This window comes from Acipenser ruthenus, chromosome 1 (assembly GCF_902713425.1).
Source record: "Acipenser ruthenus chromosome 1, fAciRut3.2 maternal haplotype, whole genome shotgun sequence".
Classification (NCBI taxonomy): Eukaryota; Metazoa; Chordata; class Actinopteri; order Acipenseriformes; family Acipenseridae; genus Acipenser; species Acipenser ruthenus.
Genome location: NC_081189.1, coordinates 40,870,600 through 40,879,540, shown reverse-complemented (window position 1 = coordinate 40,879,540; position 8,941 = coordinate 40,870,600).

Here is an 8,941-nt window from a genome sequence, read left to right as displayed (position 1 = left end):
ACCTGAAGATTGCATGTTTGATTACCTTGCACACCAAACAAATGAAAGAAGCACCAAACTTTAGTGTCATTTTTTCTCTCGGACTCCCTCTATATACTACTACAACCCACAAAAAAATCTGACCAAATACAATGTGAAAAATTTGCAAAAATGCAGAAAATCAGACAGGGGGCAAATACTTTTTCACGGCACTGTATATATATATATATATATATATATATACTTGTAAAAGTTGAATGGCTTCCTGCAATATATTTCAGTCTTCTAAACGCCCACAGGTCGATTGGAATCGCTATATGACACGCAATTGGATACAAATGTCACCTGACCCTCTCCTGACTTTCATTGCACATTCCACAATACTAGCAGTGCCTTAGAGAATGAAACCTGAAATGCTAGATCGATCATAGAATAGAATGGGAAACTTAACATACGCAGGTGCGGCATGGTACTGTAAGTGGGTTTTCATTTGGTGTTGAAGTGGTTAATTGTGCATTTTGGTTGTTAAAATCCAAAACACACCTAAAGAACCTTGCACACCAAACAAATGAAAGAACCTAAATCAGTTTGCTGTATTGGTTATTTTAGTAAATTGAATACCTTAATTTATCCTTTATAGGAAGTTTAGCTGAGTTTTTTTTTTTTTTTTTTAACAAATCTCATCCAGGATTCATAAACTTGATTCATGCAGTTCCTTAACAGAACTGTGTCTAATGAAATGTCTAAATACCTTGTAAAACTAATAAATAGGCTAAAATCAGACCTGTTTACTTCAACTTAAATAGGTTTCCAGGTTCTGCTTTTAGGATAGAAAAGGAAACTCTACTGATTTAAAAGCACACCATTGGTCCTGAGCATGCATGCTTATTACAGAGTGCAATTACCAGATTGTTAAGGTATGCCATTTTAAACAAACCTCAACGCTGAAAACTGAGATTTCCAGCCACTGGGTGTGTTGACCTCAATAGTGACAAGACGTTTCCAGCTGAATACTGTATATATTTTGACTGGCCCAAGAAAAGTGAAACCAAATGTCCAAGTAATGTGTTATAGTAAACCCTTCAGAGTTTTCTGCAGTGCTTTTAGTATTCTTGTTCTCGCATTTTAGAGTGCATAGCGGATCAGAAACCTACCAATTCATTAGTGATATTGAACACACACATAACCAAAGTAAAAAAAAATTGTGCATTTCATTATTTTTTACTACCAAACAGAAAGGACCTGAGGAGTTTTTCCAAAGCATTTTCTCTAGTCTAAACATCTATTTTCTGAAAGGAGAAGTCCTCCACAGCTACACCTTATCTGAGTTGTCAGCAACCAGCTTAAGAGTCATGTTACTGTAAAATAAAAAAAATACAAACTGGAAGTAACGTCTAAAAACTTCAAAAACACTCAAACATGGATGATAAGGTAAAACGTTACAACTTCAGAGAACAGTATTACAAATACCTATTATATTACTTAATTATTTTGTAAAATGACCATAAACATTATTTTTCTTTTTTCCAAAAGTAAATTACAGACTGCAGTCAATTCTTTTTTAAATATGTTTTTTGTGAACAAAAAAACTACTTTTCTAGTTTTTGCAGGTCAGAGGTTGATGGAATCTACAGGATGGCTTTGCTGTCTGCACACTTATACCATAGTGTGTTGGGATGTAGTAACGTTTTAATTATTTCCTAATATTATATTATATTAGACCTCAAAAGGCATGTAGCACTGTGACAGAGATCAAATGATTCTTGGTATAAATCTCCCTCCCGTCATGTGAGGGCACTGTGTAAAGGGAACAGAGTACCCTGGACTGGATAGCCTGACAATCCATTCCCAGGGTTAGGCGGAAGTCGGACATCTAGAAAGGGGGTGGAGCTACGATACACTAAATCATCGACCCGGATGGGAAATGATGTGGCATCCGCGGATTGGAGGAGCAGTTGCGCTTGTTAACCAAGGGGTCATGGTTGACGGTATTTAAGGGGACGTAGTGATGTGGTCTATTCCTTTGAGAATGGTTAAAAGCTTGTTTAATTAAAAGGAGAACCGTGCTGTGATATTGTGAGTGTTTGTTTTGTTTGTCGTTATTAATACTGTTTGCTGTTATTTAGACGGCTAACACAATCGGGAGCTGTCGCAAAGGCCAGCACTAAACCCGGCTAAACACCACTGCACTTTGTTTCACCAGAACTGTATTTTTCCTACGAGCACTAGAGCATGCACTGTGGACTTGTGTTTGTGTCTGTGTTACGTGTGGGTGAATAAGAACAGGACTGTGTATTTTTTCAGGACCAACCCGTGGATTATAAACAAAGCAATACACGCCGCTGTATTGCCTGTTAACATTGTTATTGTTTGCTGCTGTTTCGCCATCAGGCAATTGGATTATAAAAATAAACCACCATTGCACCTGGATTATTGTTGTCTGTCTGATTATTGATCACCTGTACCTGCACACTGTAAATCACTTTGCCACAAGCACAAACAGTATCAGTGAAAAAGGCCACCTTGTTTCAGCTAACATACAGCTATGCTATACAGCAAAAGTTTCGTATCACCTAGAATTTTAGGACTGAGACGTCATTTAAAAAAAAAAAAAACTTTATGAACATAATTTAGATATTTTATTTAACATCATGTAATCAAAGAAACTACAAAATGATATCATATTCAATTTTGAAATGTCACATTTTTTGATTTTTGTCAGTTTTTCATAAAGTATATCAAAAACTATAAAGCGTGTGCAATTCAATATGTTTATGGAACATTTTTCAGCAGGTTTCATTCGACTTTATGAAACAAAATGTGTTAATTCTATAGGGTGATGCAAAATGTTTGGCCATAGCTGTAGTTATAGCACACAGCACAAGGGTTAAAGGAGAAACACTGCAAAATATCACAAACAAGAGGATAATAAACACAGTGATGTCAGGATACACTCAATTCAGAGACTCCATATGTTTGCCTTTGTGTGGCTTGTGTGTGGCCTGTGTGGATCATAAAAAAAACATTAACTAAGGGGTTTCCTGTGGGTCAAAGTTGAATGCCAGGTCATTGTAGAACATCTTACCTTGCTGGTATTATTGTCCATACTTATTCAATATGATAATTATTTGTACAGTTTCTGACAAATCAGTTTTATATTAGTCCTTCTGATGGAAATAAACAGGACTAATTTCACATTACGATTAAATGTAACATTGTTCATTGTTACATTGTCCATTTCTGCAATTATTACAAATTACATTATATTTCTTCATATATATATATGTGTGTGTGTGTGTATGTGTGTCAGGGGTGAAATTCTTCTGGTACCAGAACTTATTTTATATGCTTTTCATCTAAAGCGCATGCATTCCATACATTCTTGACCATGAATCTTGTCAGCAAGATCATGAGGAAAAGTTATTTGGTAGCTTTGGTGGCAATCATTATTAAACCAATCGGTCAGTCTCGTCCGTCTACGGATTTATTTGCTTGGTCAAAAACATTATCAAAATCACGCATTTAATGGTTTAGATGTTCTGTGTTCCCTAAACGGACCCACTATTCTTCCTTTCTCTTCTTAACTAAACATGTTGTATTTTTAAATGGTTTTATGCTGATTCATATTGTAGAGTGGGAGAGTGTTACCATTTCTGCACTCATGCACTGGGCAAGCGAGACAAGAAATTCCTTTTTTTCCTGTCTTAATTTGATGTAACACTATACTATCTATACATTTTCTATAGCTATATTAAAAACATATTTTATTAGATTGGAAAATCTGAAAAAAAGCATTATAAAAACTGGAACACTCAGTTTTATAAATAATTTAAATATTTGCCGTGCAGACTAGCAAATCTGTTTACATTCTTTTTCCTGAAAAGACTTCTCAAAGCTGATTGCCAGAAAGTGTGATGGGGAAGATGATCACGCCATGATGATCAATTGAAGAAGGTGTACAGTATGTGTATCACATTTGCTCTTGTTTAGCTTTGAGAAGCCTTGTCAAATGCAATTTTTTTCTGGAATAGTTCATGGTGATTAATCTTGACAGAAACACAACAGAGAAGCACTCAACATATATTATTGTAGCATAAGTAATAAGTAAAACAAATACAAGAAATACAAATAAATAACAGGGATATATGTTCTAATCCAAGGCTATCAATGTAGCATTGTCATGCCCTTTTGTAGGTGAGTACCCAGGGTCTGGAAAGTATGGGGATGATTGTATCCCTTCATCAGATCCAAAGTCGAGATCAACGGCGCCTTCCCCAGTCTATCAAGTTCATCCACTCGGGGCATAGGATATGCATCAAACTTGGAGATCGCATTCACCTTACGAAAATCCACACAGAAACGAGTGGAGCCGTCCTTTTTAGGCACCGTCGATATAGGACTACACCACTCGCTCCGGGAAGGCTGAATGACTCCCAGCTCAAGCATATCCCCTACCTCTTTGTGGACTGTATCATGGCAACTTTCCGGGATCCGGTACAGTCTCTCCCTGACCTTGACACCTGGTGGAGTAATAACAGCATGTTTAATAACATTTGTTTTACCGGGTTGTGATAGAGAGAGAAAGGATTGATGCTGTAAATCTCCCTCCCAATTAGAAAGGGTGCTGTGCAAGGGGGAAGGTAAGCTGCCTCCTAGATCTTCCTCGGTGGTAGGTGGAAACCAGAAGGTGACCATATTAGGAGGGGCGCGTAGCTGCAAGTACTCAGGACGATTCCATTGCAGTCAGCTGCGGGGCAGCCCTCTATTGGAGAAACCAGGCGACGCGATTGCAGGGAGGAGTTTTCTGGGTACAAAGGGGAAGCAGCTACGTCAGTATCTCCCCTTGTGCTGAGACAATAATTGACCGTCCGGAGCTGGTGTATGTTTGTTTGTTTTGTTACATGTTTGTGTGTTTTCGTAGAGGAGCAGGAGGACGGGAGGCTGTCGCTACCAAGCCAGCACTAACCCCAGAGCACTCCCCTCATCGCACAGCACAACACAGCACAGCGCACGCACCACAGTCCCCTTTGGAGAGAGCACAGTTTCGTGCACGGAGGATTGTGGTTAAGGAGTGTCTTTTTGTTTGTTATTTTTGTTTTGTTTTGCCCTGATTACAATCGCATGTATCAGGGGGTATTATTTTCCTGTCTGGATTATTTTTGTGGATATTTCTGTTCTTGTGTGGATTATTAAATTACTTATTTTGGGAGAATACGTTTGGACATTTGCAGTCTTTTGCACCACATCATTCATCCTGTCACACGGGTACATCAGAAAAATATCATCAAACCTTTTCACCAATTCTTGTAGCTCATGCTTCACTGTTCCCCCATGGGAATGTTAATTATTTGTAGTGGATTGACATCGGGACCAAAATTCTCTTCAGTGTTGTCATTAGCTATTAACAAGGCCTCCTCTCTTCCCAGGGTTTTAATAAATTAATATGATGAATTTGTAATTCATTTTGGTGATCGGGTTGTCTAATTTAATAATTTACTTTACCAATTCCCTGTATCACCTCATATGGGGCCCTATTCATAAAAGTACTTGCCGACTGGCGTAATAAAATTTTGTTTAAAACTAACGAAAGTCGTCCATATAGCTATTCATAAAATGATCTGAGAATATGGGCGACTGTTGCAAAGCACTTTATCATTTTGAAAACTTTTAACCTTACAAATTAACCTTAATTTTAACCTTACAAATTCTCAAGTATTATTATTATTATTATTATTATTATTATTATTATTATTATTATTATTATTATTGTTATTATTATTATTATTATTAATAATAATAATAATAATAATAATAATAATAATAATAAAAAGCATGGAATCAATCAGGGGCGAGTTTATGTTTATGAATCAGTGAAAGTTTTACGCCTTATTGCACACTGAACACAAAATGGATCGTTTTGTGGGGTGGGAAAAAATAGACTCCCTTTCGAACACTGATTGAGCGTCGCACTGAGACTTGATCAGTGTTTTTTGTAATACCAAGTAAGCCCAAATTTCCCACGACTGCATCAGCAGCACTGGTGTACTGTATATTGTAACGCCCCATGAAAATAAACAGGTTCAGAGATAATATTAGTGGGTACACACTGTATAGGAAAGACAGGCAGGACAGAAGAGGTGGAGGGGTAGCGCTATACATAAGAAATAGTCTTGAAGCCTAGGTGTTAAATCTAGACAAAGAAAACAACACAGAATCAATATGGGTCAGAATAATGGACAAAACTTCAAAGGGCATAATAATAGGAGCATGCTATAGACCGCCAAATTCAGACACCTAGCAAAATAATCTGTTATACAATGACATTAGAAATGTGTGTAGCAAAGAAGCCATACTAATGGGGGATTTCAACTTCCCCCATATAAAATGGGAAAACCCAGTGGGGAGCACGACGGACGAAATTAAAATGGTGGAAATGACAAATGACTGCTTGCTAACGCAATTTGTCAAGGCACCGACTAGAGGGGAGGCATGTCTTGATTTAGTCTTTTCAAATAATGAAGACAGAATAACTAAAACAGAGGTCAGAGAGCCATTGGCAAACTCAGACCACAACATGGTCTCATTTGAAGTGTTTTTTAAAACCCCAAAAGTAATGACTAAAGCTAAGCTTTACAATTTTAGAAAAGCAAACTATGAAGGTATGAAACAGGGACTAACAGAAGTAGATTGGAGTAAAATAGAGAAAACATCCACAGAAAAAGGATGGTTGTTTTTTAAAAAATGTAGTACTAGAGGCGCAAAACAATTACATCCCAAAAGTAGACAAATCTAAATCTAAAACAAAATGGCCAAAATGGTTTAATAGATCAATTAAAAACAATATTCAGCGAAAAAAGGCACTTTACAGAGCATTAAAAGGGATCAAAAACAAAGTACACAGAAAGAGTACTTGGAACTGCAAACACAAGTCAAAAAGTAAGTTAGAAAGGCCAAGAGAGAGATAGAAATCAATATTGCTATGGGGGCTAAAACCAATTCCAAAATGTTTTTTTCCAATATTATAACAGCAAGAGAACATTCAAAGAGGAGGTTAAATGTCTAAGAGACACAAATGGCAAAACCATAGATGAAAAAAAAAAATAACAAATATATTAAATGATTACTTTTCACAGGTTTTTACAAAGGAGGACACGGACAACATGCCCCACATGTCGACCTGTTCCTATCCAGTTTTAAATAACTTTAGAGGCAGAAGTGTTAAAGGGTCTAGGAACTCTGGGCTGGATGAGATCCTCCCAAAAGTACTAAAAGAAATGAAAGAAGTTATTTACAAACCGCTAACCAAGATCATGCAACAGTCACTTGACACAGGGGTTGTACCGACAGACTGGAAAATTGCAAATGTAATACCGATCCACAAAAAGGGAGACAAAACCGAAACCAGGTAACTACAGACCAATAAGCCTGACTTCTATTTTATGTGAACTTATGGAAACTATAATAAGATCCAAAATGGAAAATTACCTATATGGTAACAATATCCTGGGAGACAGTCAGCATGGTTTTAGGAAAGGGAGATCGTGTCTAACTAACCTGCTTGATTTGTTTGAGGATGCAACATTGACAATGGATAATTGCAAAGCATACGACATGGTTTATTTAGATTTCCAGAAAGCTTTTGACATTGTCCCGCATAAAAGATTAATTCTCAAACTGAACACAGTAGGGATTCAAGGAAATGCATGCACATGGTTTAGGGAGTGGTAAACATGTTGAAAACAGAAAGTACTGATTAGAGGAGATAACTCAAAATGGAGCTAGGTAACCAGTGGTGTACCACAGGGATCACTATTAGGTCCTCTGCTATTCCTAATCTACATTAATGATTTAGATTCTGGTATAGTAAGCAAACTTGTTAAATCTGCAGACGACACAAAAATAGGAGGAGTGGCAAACACTGTTGCAGCAGCAAAGGTCATTCAAAATGATCTAGACAGCATTCAGAACTGGGCAGACACATGGCAAATGACATTTAATAGAGAAAAGTGCACGCAGGCAATAAAAATGTGCATTATAAATATCATATGGGAGATACTGAAATTGAAGAAGGGATCTATGAAAAAGACCTAGGAGTTTATGTTGACTCAGAAATGTTTTCATCTAGACAATGTGGGGAAACTATAAAAAAGGCCAACAAGATGCTCGGATATATTGTGAGATGTATTGAATTTAAATCAAGGGAAGTAATGTTAAAACTTTACAGTGCATTAGTAAGACCTCACCTAGAATATTGTGTTCAGTTCTGGTCACCTTGTTACAAAAAGGATATTGCTGCTCTAGAAAGACTGCAAAGAAGAGCAACCAGAATTATCCCTGGTTTAAAAGGCATGTCGTGTGCAGACAGGCAAAAATAATTGAATCTATTCGATTCAAACATTCAAAATCCTAAAAAGTATAGACAATGTTGACCCAGGGGACTTTTTTGACCTGAAAAAAGAAACAAGGACCAGGGGTCACAAATGGAGATTAGATAAAGGGGCATTCAGAATAGAAAATAGGAGGCACTTTTTTACACAGAGAATTGTGAGGGTCTGGAACCAACTCCCCAGTAATGTTGTTGAAGCTGACACCCTGGGATCCTTCAAGAAGCTGCTTGATGAGGTTCTGGGATCAATAAGCTACTAACAACAAAATGAGCAAGATGGGCTGAATGGCCTCCTCTCGTTTGTAAACTTTCTTATGTTCTTATGTTCTTAAGGATGTTTTTTTCTGATGTGCACGACAGAACTAACCTTGTTGAGCATGCCATTATCACTCCTTCAGGTATCACAGTTTGAGAGAGACCTTACCAGGCTCCGGAAAGTCATAGGAGGTCGGTCTAGGGGCAGTCTTGTCCCAGCAAGTAAATGGAGTAGAACACCCCATTCTTTACATCAGTAAAAAGATGCTCCCTTGGGAGCGTAACTACTCTGTCATTGAAAAGGAGTGTTTGGCCATTAAA